Consider the following 19728-nt stretch of genomic DNA (forward strand, 5'->3'; position numbering starts at 1 on the left):
TTTCTCAAGATTAGTTAATACCATAGGGGAATAATTATGATACTATGTTAAACAAAAAAAGCATATGTTCACTTTTATAAAATGCCTATATACACACAGAACAAATCCTGAGAAGAAATATATGAAAATGTTAAACACTGCTTTAACATGAGTGGTCAGCATATATGTATATTTTTTTTCTGTTTCCTCTTCTTTTTATATAGTTGGAAGTTTCTATAATGGAAAGGTATGATCTTTATGGTAGAAATACTCTGAGATTTCTCAGAATAAACACAGGTGCTTTAGAGACTTTAAGTAAAATGAGGGTTGGGGAGATTTCCTCGGCTTTGGCATTTAGAAGGTAGTTGAAGAACTTACCCGGAACATTTTTGGTGAAGTTGGTGAGGGTAGACCTGAGTTTTCTGTAGGTTAAAATTTAAGATGAGAGGCCAAATGTATTAGTAAAGTTAAACCCTATTTCTAAACAGCTTGGCTGTGAAAGGAAGGAGCAAGATAAAGCAGTCGCTCAAGAGGGATATTAGGTTAGAAAAAAGCTATATCTCTGTCTTTAATAAGAGGTATTTGAGGGTATTAGGGGCTGTATGGAAGTCAGTAGAAAAGCAGACGTTTTGAATATACGTTAAAAGCCTCAATTTTCTCCGTGAAAGAAGCAGGAGCGATTATCAGCAGAGAACAGCGGCTGGTCGCAGGGTGGGCTTTGTGAGCGGGAATAATGAAGAATTAAAATCATTGCCGTGGTGAGCAGTCTCAGGCCACTGGCCAAGGAGCGCAACGATATTACAGAGCAGAGCTGGAGTCCAGCTGCCGCTGGGTTCCCAGAAAGCGTGATGACACCATTCTGCCCAAATGTGTGATTTAATTTCACAGTCCGCAGGAGTCTGGGTACGGAGTGCCAAGGTGGATAACTGTGCCAATTCAGAGTTGAGAGATTAGACATTTCAGAAGGAAAAGGGGGCCAAAATTATAACTTCTATGCAATTTCAGTGACACATGGGAGCCAAGGGAGTGAGGGTGGGCATTATTACTTTATAAAGGAGTCAAAGTGTAGCACCCAGATCAGGAAACCGACAGCATCCTCATAATCAGGCTGAGAACTCGGGTCACTTGGTAGTCTTGGGGTCTCTCAGTTGCTAGTGGGTCTAGTTCATCATCTTCACTTCGTTGGCAGGGTTTTATTGTAAACAAGATCTACGGAGCCAGAGAGTATTTCCTTTGTGTGTGGGGGTGTTAGGTGTGTGCATACATTTTGTGTAACCTGTATTTTTATGGCCTCTGGATTTGTGTCAGGTTTGCAAGGCCTTTCAAGATATAAAAATTTTATTCATATTTTCTTCTAATGTTTTTATAGATTGCTCTCTACATCTAGACTCGCTTTCAGGTATTTTTCTTCAGTCTCATAGTTTTTTGTTTTGTTTTGTTTTGTTTTGTTTTTTTGAATAGTCTGAGAAGCCACAGGGTAGAGCGTCACAGAAAAATGAGCAGTCATTGATGACTGAGAAGGAAGTTGCTCAGATGGAGCTGGTGAATTTGCTCTGGGGTCTGTGCAGATAAGGGGGGCTTCCAGAAGGAGAGAAGACCCCCCTAGACCCTGCGTCTTGCTAGTTCCCAGGAAATTAAACTTTGATGGAGTGTCTTCACTAGGATCAGGTTTTGTGTCAATCATGATCAAAAATATGTGTGAAGACTAAAAGATGATGTTTATCTCTCTGGTTAGAGGAAATAAGATAGAAGGATAGTGCTTTTTAAAACCACATGTAAATATGTATTTTCTTATTAGTGAGATATAATAATTCACATGAATTGTCATCTCATCCTTTCCAATTACATTAGGAATAAGACATGATTTTTATTCTGTATCATTGTGGTCTCAGCATCTCTAGGCTGTCTGATTTCTTTCTAATCACGTAGTCGAAGGGATATAATAGATTGATCGTAACTGTCTACATAGTAGGTTGTGATGAGATGAATGGCCAGCAGCTATAAAAAATTGTCCAGATACACTGTGAGATAGATGATGACCTGCAAGTATGAGTGGGGCTATTACGGCATATATAATGATTAGTATTACAGATCAGTTCTTCCACACTTACTTATGGGAACCTCTGTACCTACGATACCGGTATAAGTAATAATAGATCTGTGGTTTTTTAAAATTAGCCATATCCTGTAAATAAAAGTAATAAATGCTTCATGAGCAAGTGGGGAGAAAATGAAAATACTATGTATACTTTAACATGTTCACATTAATATTGGTACTAAATTTCCACAAATAGCTAGAATGTGTCTTGGAAAATGTCTCTAAAAGCAGACACTTCTTAAGAGAGTTAAATGATGATCTTTATTGAGCATACACTCTGCTTGGCACGTTTGAGGTGTTTTGTATGTATCATCTCATTTAATCTTTTCCTTAACCCTATCAAATAAGTATCATTATTGCCATTATTTAAAGGAAAATAAACTAAAATAAAAGGAGATAAGTTCCCATGGTAGACATTATACATCCTCCACCACCTAACCATTACTATCCTAGGCAGGATTTTATTTGTCATTATTTGTTACACCTACAATCAGGTAATGTTGTTAAATTTCATGATTTCCAGGAATGATCAGATTTTTTATCTAGTTATCCGGTGGGATTCATTATTTTTGCTTTCCAACATCAGGTTATTACACTGAGCTTCTTTTGTATCTAGAGGCTTACTGCTTTAAAAAGTGAATTGATACAGGCAGCAAAATCTGATGATGTGTCCCTGTCATTAACTGAATGGTAAATTAACCTGTATCTCTTAATACAGAAAGAGTCTACACTCAGACTTGCTAATGCTAAACATATAACACATGACCATTAATACGTCCTGACATTGACCATAAATGGATTGTATTTTGTTTGGTTCTGATTTTTCCTATTTGGATCCATCTTATATTTGGAGTTCTGTTGAATTTTCAGGTACACCAGTATAAGAAAATGCACACATCATTTCCTAAGTGCTGTTGGATTTTCTAAAAACACATTTCAAAGGAGAAGTTTGAAGTATGTGTTTTGGTTTACTTTTATTATCTGCATACATAGCTAAAATACTCTCCTGAGAAGCACATGGAAAATATATAACAGTTGAGGCTTTAAGGAAGGTTTGCAAATACAAGGTAAATATCATCTAACACAGGCTAATGTAGTTTTCATTACCATTCTCCACGAAGGGCAATAATGTTTATCTAGACTGGTGTTGACCTTAAAAATAATAGTCAGTTATTTTACCAGCAAAAATGTGTTTATTTGGGAATAGCAGAGAGTTGTGATTGTAGACGAGCATGATATAGCAAAAACTATAGGCCAGTCCAGCAAACAAAGGAGAGGAATGTTACTTTATAAAGAAAAAGGAGGAATTTGGGAAGGGTTGTTCTGAATGAAAATCCACTGGAGAAAAGAGAGTTCAGGCTGATGATGTTTCCTCATTGGCTGAGTTGCTGGGTGGTCAATTTCTTGTAGGAGATGCAACTGATGTCTTTTCTTGTTGGGACCTATAACTGATGACTCTTCCTGTAACTGACGTCCATCACGTGGCACCATATGAGAGCTCCCCTTTTTGGCCTCCCGACCTCATTTTAATGACGCTTCCCTTTACTAAGTTTCACATTGGAGAAGAGTAATTGATTGGGTCTCACATATTACAACTGGCCTGTTATTAGGAAACATTGAATTAATTTGCTGTCAGATTTTATGAATTAAACCTGCACCTTTCCCTGACTCAGTCCAATATGTATTCCCTATAGCCAGTCCCCACTAGAAGACTCTCAGCAGGATCCTACAATGCAAGAAAAGAGAACTTTTTTCTAGAGACCATTTCACTAGGGCCGTGAGTTTCTACTCGGTTCTCATCTGCTCTGAAAGTTCTCTTTGACAAGAAATAAAGCCATCTCTTAACTCCCTGTGACCACTCATGTTCACCTGTCCAAAGACTTACTCTCAGAGTGGTGGTTTTTCTTGAAATGAGGAGCTCAGCTTGTCCTTCATTGGACTGTAATGTCACAGTCTCCTGCTGCAGTCTTGCTCCCTGTGCTGGTAAGTCCCCTACGAAGGTCCTCTCATCTCCAGCTCAGTCCCATCAGTTCTCCCTCCTGACTCCATCACTAACTTGGTATTCAACTAACCTGAGTTTGGATTCTAGATCTGCTACTATCACCTCTATGATTATTTTGGGCAGAGCACTTAACTTCTGTGAACCTCTGTATTCATATCAGAATATAGCACTTAATTAAAAAGGATGATTTGACAATTAAAATAGTTATTGTAAGTGGCGATTACTTGCTGACATATTACATTATCATTATATATAATTAGGGAGGCTATGGAATACATCAAAACTTGAAAGGACAGACATGTGAAGTTGTGGTGTGTAGGAGAAATATTACATTGAAATTTTTAAAAATTGGCCATCAGGGCAAAACTACTGAGAGATTAAAAAAAAAGATACATATACTAATAAATATATAATTAATAGATTAATGTTCTACTACATTAAAATTAATCTTAACATCTAAAGACAGAACAAGTGCAACACAGCCTGCAAAAAACAGATGTCCAGAGTCATGGGATCAATTTTTAATGATTTGCCTACCTTCCTCTTATTCCTCATGCCCCTTTCTTGAGATGAACTGGTTTTGGAAGAATCATGTCTAATTAAAACTCCTCCTTACTAACTGAAGAAAAGTGAGTCCTTACCGTAAATAGTCATGTGGGTTTTAGTCATGAATATAGGAACAACACTGGACGAGAGGTTTGTGGGACGAGAATAAAGCATAGCAAAGTTTTTTTCCCAAGTAAGTTATAGGAGAGTAAATAAAGAATTGCACAAATACTAGGTCCCAAGGCTGAACTTTAGCTTTTTTAAGTAATTGTATTACCACTGAATGCAGTTCAGAAATCCAAGCCAAACTATTCACAGAAAGCAGGCCTGAGCCGTTACTTTGTAATAGCATTGCTACCAGAACTTACCTAAAAAGGCTCAAGATCAGGTACTCATTTGAGAAAAGTGCCTGGAATATTGTTTAGCTGTGACTTCCACCCTCCCCTGCCCCTTCCAAATATGCTGATCTTATTCTTGGAAACAAAAAAAAAAATAAAAGCTTTCATTGATTATCCACCAATAGATTGAGCATTGCTACCCCATGTACTTCTGGCTTCTATTGATGGCTAATTTTAAATGCCTTTTAAATTCCTCAAAAGCCAAAGAGGAAGCTAACCAAAACGAACCATAAAATAAAGAGATGACAACCAGGACTACAGTCAGAATTCCATTAGGCAATCTGTCTACTTTGTGTTATGCCGTCTTAATGTCTGATAACCTCTCTAGAAATAGGCCAGTCTTTAATGATGGAAGTTTTAATACAGGGTTTTATCTCTAGGAAATTTGTGCTCAATAGAACTGATTACTTCTCCTGAATGTAACTATCCTACTTTGTGTCTAGAAGGAGATGTAGTGCTTTCCTTTTTTTTTTTTTTTTTTGAGTGATTTTTTTTTTTTTAATTGAAGTATAGTTGGTTACAATGTGTCGGTTTCTGGTGCACAGCATGATGTCCCAGTCATGCATATAATACATATATTCATTTTCATATTCTTTTTTATAAAAGTTATTACAAGATATTGAATATAGTTCCCTGTGCTATACAGAAGAAATTTGTTTTTTTCAATCTATTTATATATATAGTGGTCAACCTTTGCAAATCTCAAACTCCCAAATTTATCCCTTCCCACCCCCTTTCCCCCAGTAACCATACAATTGTTTACTATGTCTAATACTGTAAAGAAAAAGACTTTATATCACTGTCAAGCCACACATGCTGTATGAATAGTAAATATACTGATTAACTTTTCTCTCACGGGCAGTAAGTATCTAGTGTCTAGATGTTTTTATCTACTCCTGGTATATGCCAACATACCCCAAACCAATTCTCAGTGACATCCGTTTTTCCTCTAAGCTGAACTGATTTTCAGAATTGCAAGCAGAATAATGAGTTCACTTTCATCTAAAAGCATTTTATTTAGGGATCAGACTTGTCTCTAATATAAGATGATATGCAACCAATTTAAATAAATCTCAAATATAAATACTTGTTTACTCATCAACATGCATGTAATTTTAACTTTATTGTTACAATAAATGTTATGCAGATGGAATTATTTATTCTGAAAGTATTTTAACTCAGGTGTATCAAAAAATTCAGTCTATTCAATTATTCCTACAGTTATGGTATTTTTACTCATTAATATCGCTATGGTTCAGAAATGTTTGCCCAAAAATTACAGTATAATTATACTTCAGAATTAACATTCTTTTCAGCTACTTTACTTAGTAACTGTGTCAACATTACATGTTCATGGTTTTCAAACACATCAGGGAAAATCTGCTGGTCCTGGCAGAAAAAGCGTTATCAAAAACTAACCATTTTCTTCCTAAGTACACTCATTTTGTTTTGTTTTGTTTTATTGAAGTATAGTCAAATTAAAATGTTGTGTTAATTTCTGGTGTACAGCATAGTGATTCAGTTACATATAAGTATATATTCCTTTTCATATTCTTTTTCATTATAGGTCATTACAAGGTATTGAATATAGTTCCCTGTGCTAGACAGTAGACATTGTTGTTTATCTATTTTATACACAGTAATTAGTTTCTGCAACTCTCAAACTCCCAATTTATCCCTCCTCACCCAGTTTCCCCGCTGGTAATCATAAGTTTGTTTTCTGTGTCTGTGAGTGTGTCTGTTGGTTGTACATAAGTACACTTATGTTTTATATCTCATCAATTTATGAAGATCCGTAGGATTATCATTTTGTACCTTTCCACAAGCCCAAGCCATGCCTGAAAAAAATCACAGTTGTTGTTTTACAAATTAACATCTATTCTAGAAATGTTAAGTAAACAAATTTCTACATTAATTTAAAGGTTGATCCAAAGCTCTAAAAATTCTCCTGTGGCCATGTCCATGTCTTTGTGAGAACTTCATAATTACTATTTCTATTTCAATTTGATGAGCTTTTTCTTCTCTTTTTATTAGAATCTGAGCCCCTGCAGGGTATGAAAAGTACTGGTCATTGTATAAGTGATCTTAAGCTTTCATATGCCCTTAATATTGCAGTTGGTATTTAATAATTACTCTATCAAAGTTCACTTGAGAAAGATTAAGATTTTTCTACTTAACACTCAAAGTCATTTTACTTTCCTGGTTCTTATCATGATGAAGTCTAGCATATTGTTAATACTAGGATTTCCTATGGATATTAAGTAAGATAAAGTCATTTAGATTCATTTATTCAAGTATCTCTTGAGCATATACCATATGCCTGACAGTGTTTAAGTGCTGAGGATATCTCATTGATTCCTTACGCCATGATAGTGTATATTATTAAAGAGCAAGACAGATAGTAGCAAATAAATATACAGGATATTAGATGTAGATAAATATATGAATAATGAGAATAATAAATCAGAATCAGGTGTTTAGGGAATATGCATAGCAGGTGAAAGTCTATTACAATTCTAAATATTTTGGACAGAGTAGGACTTATTGCAAAGGTGATGCATTCTGGGAGAGGGCAATACACTACCTGGTAAAAGCACTCAATTTTTAGAATCACTCAAATTATTCCTCTAAATCCATGTGATCTTTAGACATCTCAGTTTTCCTTTTGAATGGCTTAAACCTTTTAGAGCAGTTTCCAGGAGAAGCCGTTGCATATCGTTATATATCTATGAAAAGCCATTTTTTGTGATGTCTTAAATATATATCATCCATTTAGTATTTCCAAACCTACTAGTAGCTGTCTCTCAGTTGAATCTGGTGGATAATTTCCAACCCTGATTTACTAGCCACTAGTGTATACTTTTATATTCTTAATTGTGTAGTATATATTATGGATACTTTGATACCAGGTGGTATCAAATTATTGTTCCGTCTATAATGTAGACCCACTCAAATTAGAGAATCTGTGTTATCACATCTTTTCATTATATTTTTGCCTTTATTTTTTCCTGCATATATATATTTCTGCATATATGTATATATATAATATATATATATTCCTGCACACATATATATATATATATATGTAAATAATATGAAATTTTATTTTTCTTTTTGCTTTATTTAAGCTCTTTGCAAATCAAGGAGATAAACCAGGGGAATATTTGCAACACAGGTGACAAAAGATTTATTATTTATCACTTAAATTTTTCTAGTTTGTCATTTGACACTTAATATATGTGTGTAAAAAAAAAATACATGGATTTAGATTTTTTTAATATTTTGTATAAGTTTATTGATTTTCTCCTAAGTATGACATTTAATATGTTCTCTAAGATTTTACACTTTGGAACAAGTCTAAATTTGTAAACTGTAATAGTAAATTTTTTTTTTTATAGTTTGAAATGTCCCACTCTGAAATGATTCTAGAAATATTTAAGAGGAGACAAAAAAAGCCCCTGCTCCATGGGGATATTAATTTTTTAAATTACAAATTCTCATTTTTTGTTTTATATCAGTGTACAGCAATTAAAGTCTATTGGAATTCAATACAGATTTTTTTAAATTGAAGTATAGTTAGTTATAATGTATCAATTTCTGGTGTACAGCTTAATGTCCCATTGATGCATATACATACATATATTTGTATTCATATTCTTTTTCATTAAAGGTTATTATGAGATATTGAATATAGTTTCCTGTGCTATTCAGAAGAAATTTGTTTTTTAATCTCTTTTTATATATAGTAGTTAACATTTGCAAATCTCAAACTCCCAAATGTATCCCTTCACACCCCGCTTCCCCAGTAACCATAGGATTGTTTACTTGTCTGCAAGTGTGACTGTTTCATTTGTAGATGAGTTCATTAGTGCCCTCTTTCTTCTTTTTTCATTTTTGATTCCACATATGATTGATATTATATGGTATTTTTCGTCCTCTTTCTGGCTTACTTCACTTAGAATGATGATCTCCAGATCCATCCATGTTGCTGCAAATTGCATTATTTTATTCTTTTTTATGGCTGAGTAGTATTCCATTGTATAAACATACCACAACTTCTTTATCCAGTCATTTGTTGATGGACATTTAGGTTGTTTCCATGTCTTGGCTATTGTAAATAGTGCTGCTATGAACATTGGGGTGTATGTATCTTTTTGAATTAAGTTTCCCTCTGGATATATGCCCAGGAGTAGGATTGCTGGATCATATGGTAAGCCTATTTTTAGTTTTTTGAAGAATCTCCATACTGTTTTCCATAATGGCTGAACCAAACTGCATTCCCACCCACCATGTAGGAGGGTTCCGTTTTCTCCACAGCCTCCAGCATGTATCATTTCTGGACTTTTGAATGATGGCCATTCTGACTGTTGTGAGGTGATAACTCACTATGGTTTTGACTTGCATTTCTCTGATAATTAGTGATATTGAACATTTTATGTGCCTATTGGACATTTGTCAATACAAATCTTAATGTAGATAAATATCCTAAAAAAGGAGAAATACAAATAGTGAAATGCTACAAGAATAAAGGTCAAAATACAGTTTTTTAGTGGCACAGTAGAAGGATTGTGACTCTAGACCTCTGAACCTACTAATTACATGGTATTCAGTAAATCACAACCTCTCTGGTCCTTAATTTTCCCACTGATAAAACAGGAGAGTAGGACTGTCTTAACTGGTTCCCAAGCAGTGTTTGAAAGACTCTCTGGAGCTTCAAAAAACACCATAAAGGTCTGTGAAGCCAGAAATAAGCTTTGTATTCAGCCATACCTATCACTAGAAACTCAGATTAGCTCCGACAGCTGAAAAATAAAAACAAAATGTTAGATTTCCTTCTTGCACCCAGTATGAGCCAACTGCAAGTCAGTGTACTTGGAAGTGGGCTTTATGGGCATGCGTGTGTAAATTGGTAGGTACAGTTTTCCCATTAAACATCTAATGACTTTTTAAAATGTTTTAAATTGCACACCTGTGTGACAGTCAGAAAAGTCCTTTGATGCTGATGTAATTATTTATATAAAGGAACAGATTGGCTTTGCTAGATTCAGTGACTTCTAAACTCCGTCTCTATGTTTCTGTCATTTCAAGGCTGTCTTGATTAAGATGTAGGAAGGAATTACGTTTATTCAAGTTGGATTAATGAAACACTGATTTCACTAGAGTGTTACCCTGTGATGTTTAGTATTTCCCTGCTTCTCCTTCACTTTTTAAAATTTCTTTTTTCTTACTCCTTGAGTTTAATATATGGTTCTTTTGCAGAAAGTATTCATATAGTGTTTCAGAACCATGTGGCCATTTGATATCAGTTGCAGTGTTTTGAAATTATGGTTTCATTATCTCTTGGCCTGTTTTCTAGAGAGAAAAATACGTGTATCACCATCATTATAAGTTTTGGATGCTTTGAACACTATTGAGATTGAAGTGCTCTGCTTGCAAAAGCAAAAAATTGATTCTAACAAATGGCTTTCTTTGACTTTTCCTTTCTACTGAGTTTTTATTCATTTTTTAAATTCTCACGTGGTATTCTGAAGCAGTTACAATGAATCATAGGGCTGAATTCAGCTTTGCAAATATATTAAAAAAAATTATCAGGCATTTCAGTTCATCTAGAAATATCACCCAGGGGGTGGAAAATAAACCTTTACTAGCTAGTGTTACACAAGGAGCCAAAAGAATTGAATCAGTATTATTGCTTTCCATTTGACAAGCACAAAATTGTTCTCTCTTGGAGAGGAACTATTTGTAAACTTCTTGGAACATAGCTACCTTTATATTAATTACTTACTAAGGTCTGTAAGACACCTCAGTGGTACTGCATAAATAGCACTGTGCTTGCATAAACGTGATGTGCCCTTACACTTGAGACACTGATGATGGCCGTGGGAAACTGAGTGCCCTGGGAGCACCTTCACTGAGATCCAAAGGTAGTAGAGGCTGTTTTATACGGTTAGGACCTGCTGTCATCTTTGGATGAAAAGAAATGTGCTAGCCTTCTCAAGTGTCTCCAGTGCAATCTCATGGGTCCCACGAACAGCACCCCAAATGATGATGTATGATGTCTCCATCCGTGGGTGGCAGTTTACAAATCACTGCTTACATGTTGCTTCAAGTTTGAAATTTTATTGATCACCTTGCAACTAAGAAAAGCTTTCAGTGGGTGGTCTCTTCCTGACAGCATATTTCTGTGATAATTGTGGAAATAGCAAGCTGCCTTTGTGTAATACGGAGACTGATTTTTCTGTATTGTTATTATGCAGAATATTTGTTTATGCACGTTTCCTGTAAGCCATCACATTGAACTTTATTTTTGAAATCAAAGAATGATGGGCAGAAAGGCAGGTAGAAGTTATCTAAGACAGCTTGGTACTTTGGCTTCATCTCTGTGAAAGTTTACGAAACAGCAAGTAAGCCACTGGCTATGTGAGTGTCAGGAATTACTTGTCCATTAGTCTGTATTTTCAGTTACCACAGAGAGTTAAAGACCATGTTTTATGCTGCTCTGAAAGAGTGGAAGACAATCTGAGTTAATATGGAATTTGACTACATCCTACAGATTTACTCAAGTCCCTGCTGTTTAGACTTTCCAGTGTTTTCTTTTTATATATATGTTAGTAAATTCTGTATATTCAGAGACAATATCAGTGTAAGTGAATTTAAAGGAGCTTTCTACACCTCTTGCTTAATATTTGTACTATTTTAATAAATTATTTCCATCAAGAGGCCCAAATTTCAAATTAAATATGAACAATCATATAGGAATCAGTTTCCCTTTGGCATGAAACTGATTTCTTGGGTAGGTGGACACAGCCTTAGCCAAAGATGTGGATTTGGATAGGCTGTTGTGTTCCCCTTCAGGGTAGTACACATAGTGGAGTGTTTGAGTCCCTTCTCTTTTTCAGCTGAAACTGTTCAGGTTTTTATAGCTGTTAGGTAAACTTCAAAAGTTAGATTAGATTAGATTAGATTAGATTAGATTAGATTAGATTAGATTATTCCTCTACTCCCTCTCTGTAGGGGCGGAAAATGTCAAGACTAGAAGAACTCAGAATGCACTCCTCCACCCGCTTCAGGATGTTTTAATGATTATGGTGTGATTACAGATACTGTGTTTTCTTTCCCCTCTTCAAAGAAGTGGGAGATTGAAACCAACAGACAACTGATGTTAAATTGCCAAATTTAAGGTGAAATTGGAAATTTCTTACCTGCATAAATAGTATTTTTATAACATTTAATTAGAATTATCTAAAAAAAAAGTTGCCTTTTAAAACCCTGTCCTTCAGTATGCTTTCATGCCATCAAACATTGATTTTCTTCAACTACATCAAGAATGCCATTCATACAAAGCCTTCTATTGTCTTCAATCATAAAATACAACTGGTGGGGAGGGATATATTAGGAGTTTGGGATTAGCAGATACTAACTACTATTATAAAATAGATAAATAACAAGGTCCTACTGTTTAGGACAGGAAACTATATTCAATATCTTATATTTATATATATATTTAATTGAAGTATAGTCAGTTTACAATGTTGTGTCAATTTCTGTCTGGCGTACAGCATAATGCTTCAGTCGTACATGAGACATATATATATTGGTTTTCATATTCTTTTTCACCACAGGATACTACAAGATATTGAATATGGTTTCCTGTGCTATACAGTATAAATTTGTTGTTTCTTCCTTTCTAAGCCTTTTCCTTTAATTTATTTTTCACACCTTATCGGGCTATCTATGACCTCCAGAACAATGCTGATGAGGAAGACAATAGAAGGCATCCTTGTCTTATTCCTGATCTTGAAGGGAAAACTTTCAAAATTTCCCATTTATTCTGACATTTGTTTTATGTTTCTTATCAGTAACCTTTATCAGATTAAGAATGTCCCCTTCTATTCCTGGTTTGCTAAGAGCTTTTTTTTTTTTTTTAAAAAAAACACTACGATTGGATGTTGAGTTTTATCAAATGCTTTTACTGCATCTATTGAGATGTTCATTTAATTGTTTTCCTTTTAATTTGTCAATGAGACAACTGATTGGTTTTTCCAATGTTAAACCAACTTTTCATTCATGGAATAAACCCAACTTAGTTAGATGTTACTGGATCAGTTGGATAACATTTTTATTAGATGTTTTGTATATATGTTCAGGAGGGAACCTGGCATCCAGTTTCCCTTTCTCTTATTAGCCTTGTTGGATTCTGTTACCAAGATTATGTTTGTTGAGGTAGGTTCCCTCTTTTTCTTTTTTCTGGAAGAATTTATAGAATACTAGGTAGAACTTACACATAAAGCCTTGTAATCCTGTAATTTTGTTAAGGGGAATTTTATTACTATTGACTAAATTTCTTTAATGGTTATCAGACTATATGGGTTTTCTTTATCTTTTTGAGCCTGTTTTTCTAAGTTATATTGGTTTATACATTTGTCTGTTTTCATCTAAATTTTTTCAATTGTGGTAAAATCATGTAAATGTTTATACTGTATTATTTCTGTTATAAATATCCACAATAACTTTCATGATACCCGCTTTATTTTATTTTTGAATAAGATCTAGTTTTTTAAAAAAGAAACAATATCTACTTATGATAAAAACAAAATTTTAACTCTACAAAAGTACATGAAATAGAAAGTAAAAGCCCCCACAATTGGCAACAATTCAGTGTATCCTTGCTGTCTCTTTTCTATACATACATAGACATACTCTTCTCCACACCAAAAAGCTCATGCTTTATATACATTTCCAGAACCTTCTTTCTTCTACCATCAACACTGTTTATTTCAATACTTAGAGCTCTGCCTTTTCCTTTTTAGTGGCTACATAACATTCTGCTGAAGTGGGTAAAGTATAATTTCTCTACCTGGTCTCTTACTGCTAATGCATTTGAACTGTTTCCTTTGTTTTGCTACTATAAGCAGTATTCTCTGGTTCTTGTTTTGTTTTGCTGTGGATGATAACAGAGAAAGGAAAAGGCCTTCCCAAATGATGGTAGAACCCAGGAAGCTGTTCAGAGACTGGCTATGAGCAAAAAAGGAGCTGCCTGACCTTTGGCCCTCCTGCCCCTCCAGCTCACCCACCCCCATCTCCATAATTATGCTTCTCAAGAGGGGATCCAGTACCTATTTTTAGATGCAGAGATTCCAGATATAGAAAAATCTGGACTAGGGGAAGCTGGAAGGGGCCCAGGGGAGGAAAAGTAGGCTGGTTTGGACAGAGGTTCCCCAGGGTCAAAATCAGTATGAGCATCTATCACCATGCTGCTCTGAGGCCCCTGGGGGAGAAGGGATGGGTAGGACTTTCAGTATCACAGGAGCCTCTGTCTTCTCTTGCAGGGCAGTCTCATTTGAATTCCAGCCCCTGATAGCTGGAGAAACCTTCTGAAGATTATCATGCACAACAGTGATTTAGGTTACTCCCATGTGATGTCAACTTGAAGGCCACACCAGCACTGCCGGAAAAGCCCGTGCACTTCCAGGCTGTTTTTGGCAGCGGCCGGAGCATCTTTGCCAAGTTCACCAATTACACCCGACAGAAGACAGAATACTACTGCAGGGTGAGCAGCCCCTGCCCCGCCCGTTGCCTTTCCCTTTCCAGCAGTCTGGGTTCAGAAATCATGGGAGGGGGATACAGGGGATGCAGAAATGTGAAACTCAGAGTCAGGTGTCCTATCTAGTTGGAAACTCCCAACTAGACACAAATAGCGCCAGGCCTGGGTTTTTCCTTACAGATTTTCTAGTTTAACAAGCTGGAGTTGGGGAGGGGGAAATTAGCTCCCTACAACATGCTCAGTAGTCAATAAAAAGAGACATTAGAGCTTAGTGGTCATGCGTTACAGGCTGTGAAATCCAGCAGACCTGGATTTGAATCCTTGCTTCACTATTTATTCTTTGTATGAATAATTTACTAACACTCTCTAACCTTATCTATAAATGGCAATAATACCGCTACCTCATAGGATAGCTCCAGGATTTTTAAATATGTATCTAAAACTGAGACTGGGCCATAGTAAATGTTCCATACATGTTACCTATTAAATCAGTTTGAACGTAGGATTAACTACTAAAACAGAAATCCCAAAAAACAACAAAATAGAAGTTTATTCCTCTCTCAAATAACTGTGGGAAGAAGCTTTTTGGGGCTGAATGGCAACTCCGTGACATCAGACACCCAGACCCTCTGTCCTGATGCTCTTCCCTCTCTGTATAAAGTTGCTTTGGTCCACATGGACCAAGATGGCTGACTGTGATGTCTACACTCCAGCCAGCCACAGGAGGGAAATGAGGGAGCTGCGTACATCACTTCCACTCACATTCCATTGACCAAAACTACATATGACCACACCTAGCAACAAGGGAAGCTAGGAGGTGTGGCCTTACACTGGGTGGCTGTGTGCCCAGTTAACATCAGAGTCCCATGGCCATGGTCAAGAGGCATAGGCTCTTTCTTTTTAACTGAGGTATAGTTGACTTACAATATTATATAAGTTTCAGGTGTACAACACAGTGATTCACAGTTTCTAAAGAGGCTAAGGCTCTTGATCATGCACATCCATCAGGAGAAGCAAGGTTATGCTGTAGTAACAAACAGCCCCAGTATCTCAGTGGGTTAAAACAACAAAGGTTCGTCTCTCCTCAGTGCTTTCTGTTCAGGGAGGGTCATCAGGGGATTCTTCTCATCACAGCCACTTGGGGACCCCTGAAGGACAACCACCATCTCAAATGTTTCCAGTCATAGCACACAGAGGGGTCAAAAGACCCCAAAGGGACTTCACCAGCAAATAAATGCCCTAGTGTAGAAGGGACACCTTGCACTTCTACTCACAACTGATTGTTCATAACTAGTGCCACCCATCCAGGAGGAGCCAGCATGTCTGCTCTTCCATCTGCATGGAAGGAAAAAAGAGCAGATTTAGGGGACCAGCACCAAGGACCACCACCCAACATCATCCCTCTGCGTGTGTATTTAACATCTCTCGGCCTCGGTTTCTCTGTAGTAAAATAAGGATAAACTTAGCAATACCTACTCTTCCAGGGAGTTATAAGGGTACAGCTTTTCTATAACCTCACACAGAACTAGGTTGCGTGATGTTGGAGGGCGGAGGGGCTGGGGATGGACTTGAGCTGCTGGTTTGCTCTTCAGGGTCATGTGTGAGCCGAGTGCACTTGTTCCCCTTTCGGACCGACTGTCCGGACTTTCACACGGAAAAGGTCATTTTTGCAGCCCCAGGGGCTCAGGGCGGCACGGAGGTCAGCGTGGAGATCTACTTTGAGCCCAGCCGCCTGGGCGAGAGCAAGGGCATCCTAAGCCTGTCATCGCTTGCAGGAGGGGAGTACATCATCCCCCTCTTCGGAGTGGCTCTGCCACCCAAGCCGCAAGGCCCCTTCCTGATCCGAGCCGGGTACAGCATAGTCATCCCCTTCAAGAACGTCTTCTACCACCCGGTCACCTTCTCCTTCATCGTGGAGAACCCGGCCTTCTCCGTCCGCGCCATGGACTCCATGAGGCCCAAGAAGATCAACAACATCACAGTCTACTTCGAAGGAAACCCATCGGGCAGCAAAACTCCCATCACCAGCAAGCTGATTGTGGCCTGCCCTCCCGGTGAAGGCAGTGGCGAAACCGGCCTCAAGTGGATTTATTACCTGAAGGGGATCACCCCCTAGTCGGAAGCAGGGTCGGCTGCATCATCGGAAAGCTGTCTTCTCAGCCTTGATACCTGTGTGTTGCTCCAGCCTGGCGAAGCAAAGAGAAAACAGCCCCAAGTCTAAAGGTCTTAGCCTCCAATTCAATGAGAAGGGCACTTATTTCTGTATTATATGAACTCCAAGTATCTACATGAAATATAGATATTCCATATTAAACATGGTAACTACACAAAACAGAGCTATATTTTACTTTGTAAAGGCAAGTCTCGAAATTTAGCATCTTAACATAGCTCCAAAGCCCAAGCACTGTGTCAAAAACTTTTCCTAAAATTTCTACAGATGCACCCTTAATAGACAATCCATTTTTGTCACCACCAAAGACACTGCTGATGGGACTAAAGACAAAAAAGCTAGACGACAGATACTCCCAGTGGTTAAAAGCAAAGAAACGCACTAAGAAACAAACTGAGAGGGTACAGAGCTCAAACAGCGGTCCTCTGACAAGCAGAGTCTGAAGAAGCCAGTGGTTCTCAAATTTTGTTATTAGAGTCACCCAGAGGACCTACTAACCCACAGACTGCTGGGCACCCCCTCACAGGGCCCGATTTAGTAGGGTTGGGTAGGCCCGAGAATCTGCATTTCCGCCCAGTTCTGGGTGATGCCGTCACTACTGATCCAAGGACCCCACTATGGTCAGCTGGGCTCTGAAGCCTCAGTGCCTCGCGTCCGCATCATGTGGGCACTTGGTGGGAACTCAGTCTCTCTGGCCAGCCCCAGGTCTGCTGAATCAGAATCTGCGTTTTAATGGCATCCCCAGGGGACATGTGAGCACCGAGCAATGGAGAGCGCTGCTTTGAAGGCAGCCAGCAGGACGTGAGCCTTTGATGAATTCGCAGCCCTAATCGTCTTCATTAGAGCCCTGGAGAGGAGTCTCACCACCACTGCTTATGGCCTACTGGATGAAATGCACCCCACCTCACCGCCCCCAGTGTCCCTCCTCCTGTCCACTCCCCACAGGCATGGCTGGGGGAGGGGAACAGTTGGCCCACCACCACCTTCTTCCAAACAGGCACCTTTTCAACATTTTTAACCTAGAATGATAAACAGTCTTTAAGACAGAAGAAAAGATGGAGGAAGCCGTGTGGAAGTTGGCTCCAGCACTGCAGGCAGAGCGAAGTGACACTCGAGACTCCTCTAACTGTGATGGTCAGTACTCTGATATGTTCCCTTGAGGCTGCAGGGCTCCCAGCCACCACCTGAACCCTCCATGCTACAGAAATAGGCCACCTCCCAGTGTCACCTCTGGCAAGATGGCGCCTCCAGGACAACACAGAGGTTTGGGTCTTAAGTGAAAAACTGATTTCTTAGCAACCTAGTCAGAATGTGATTTCAGAAGAAAAGAGTTCCTTCTGGTTAAAAAAAAAAATTTCCTTATTGTTTCAATTGTTAAAAACTATATCACATCATGACCTTTGGGAAATTCATTTCACCTTTAAGAAAAAGTCAAGCAAAACAGTAAAAGAAATACGTGAAATATTGTATTAGATGTGGATCTAGTGGAAATGAATACACACTGGAAAAATAGATCCAAATCATCCCCATTTTTTTAATGTTTTTCATTGTTTAGCATCAACCATCATCAAAATTCTAATGACATAAGCAGAAGACATTTAAAAATGCCCTTATCAGTGCTACTTGGTATCAAGGTATGAGGAGGAAGCTATTAAACACTACATTTTCTTCTGAAGATGAATCTATATTTGGGACAGTTTTCAGATTGTTGGTGCACCCACCTTCACTTGTCAGATTGTGTTGGCAAAAGTTTTAAAAGCTGTGAAAACCCCACCAGTAAAGAAAAGCATATTTTTCATAGATTTTTCTAGACACAATTCCTCCGTGGCTTGCTGAGTTTGAGGTTAGCGCCTGTACATGTTTCCTATGTCTGCACAACAAATTATCACACGCCTAGCAGCTTGAAAGACACAAATTTCTTATCTCAGTTCCCATGGGTCAGGAGTCCAGAGTGGATTAATTGGGCTCTTGGCTCAGAGTCCCTCAGGCTCTGAGGGAGCCTCAGCCAACTACATCCTCATCTGAAGACTCAACTGGAAGAAGATCCTCTTCCAAGCTCCTCAGTGTGTGGACAGAATTCATTTCTTTGCAGCCATTTGACTGATGTCACATTTTCTTGGCAATTTACCACAGGGGACCAGCTTTGTCAGCTAGAGACCATTCTCATATCCTTTCCAAGTGGCCCATCATACACACTTCACTGTTGTTACTATTGCCTGTTTGAGGCCAGCAGGAGAAAGTCTCCCCTCTTAAAAATCTCTTCTAACTTCTTTTAAGGCCTCACCTGATTAGGTCAGACCCACCCACAATAATCTCCTTTTTTATTAACTCAGAGTCAATTGATTAGGGACCTTCATTACATCTGCAAAATCTTTTCTGGTTTATAGCGTAATGTAATAATTGTTAGAGTGACAGCACATCATATTTACAAGATTTGTTCATGGTCAAGAGGGAGGGGATTGTACAGGGCATATACCCCAAAGGGTGGGACTCTTAGGGGCCAACTTAGAATTCTGCTACCATAACCTCTCAGTTGTGTCTGATAATTCTGATCAATGGGTTGAATATAATATTCCATTTTCAAGATAGTTATGAGCTTTATATGTGTACTTTTCACTCATTAAAAAGAAGTACTACCAGTGTTATGCTCATATAGTAAAGAAAAAAGAAACAACAGGCCCCAAGCTGAGTCATTTATGCTAAACCTGTGTCAACAAACCAAGATTAATATCTATCCTAATTGTAGTTTTAGCTTCTTCCAATACCATGATCATTAACTAGTTAATCTGCAATTACCTGATCAGCTCTGGTGAGGTAATTTTTGTGACAGACACCTTCCCTTCACGTGCCTGAAACAATCCACTTCCTTCCTGGACCCTCCCTTTTCTGCCTATAAAAGCCTATCATTTTATTCAGCTCCTTGGAGCTCCTTTCTGCCTGCTAGATGGGATAATGCCAGAGCCATGAATAGTTGAATAAAGCCAAATAGAT

The 19728-nt window shown here is 37.9% G+C and overlaps 1 protein-coding gene and 1 pseudogene across 4 annotated transcripts in view; both read left to right on the forward strand.

Moving 5' to 3' along the window:
* The window catches only part of LOC105079804 (uncharacterized), a 429087-nt gene that overhangs the window by 384143 nt on the left and 25216 nt on the right, over nt 1-19728 (forward strand). For all 4 annotated transcript variants that reach the window (XR_012509222.1, XR_012509216.1, XR_012509217.1 and 1 more), the window contains one exon: nt 14353-14573. The gene's annotated coding sequence lies outside the window, so the exon portion shown is untranslated. The remainder of the gene's footprint in view (nt 1-14352; nt 14574-19728) is intronic.
* LOC123612064 (hydrocephalus-inducing protein pseudogene) lies at nt 15985-16838 on the forward strand (annotated as a pseudogene).

Source organism: Camelus bactrianus, chromosome 9, assembly GCF_048773025.1.
Source record: "Camelus bactrianus isolate YW-2024 breed Bactrian camel chromosome 9, ASM4877302v1, whole genome shotgun sequence".
In the NCBI taxonomy this organism is placed as follows: Eukaryota; Metazoa; Chordata; class Mammalia; order Artiodactyla; family Camelidae; genus Camelus; species Camelus bactrianus.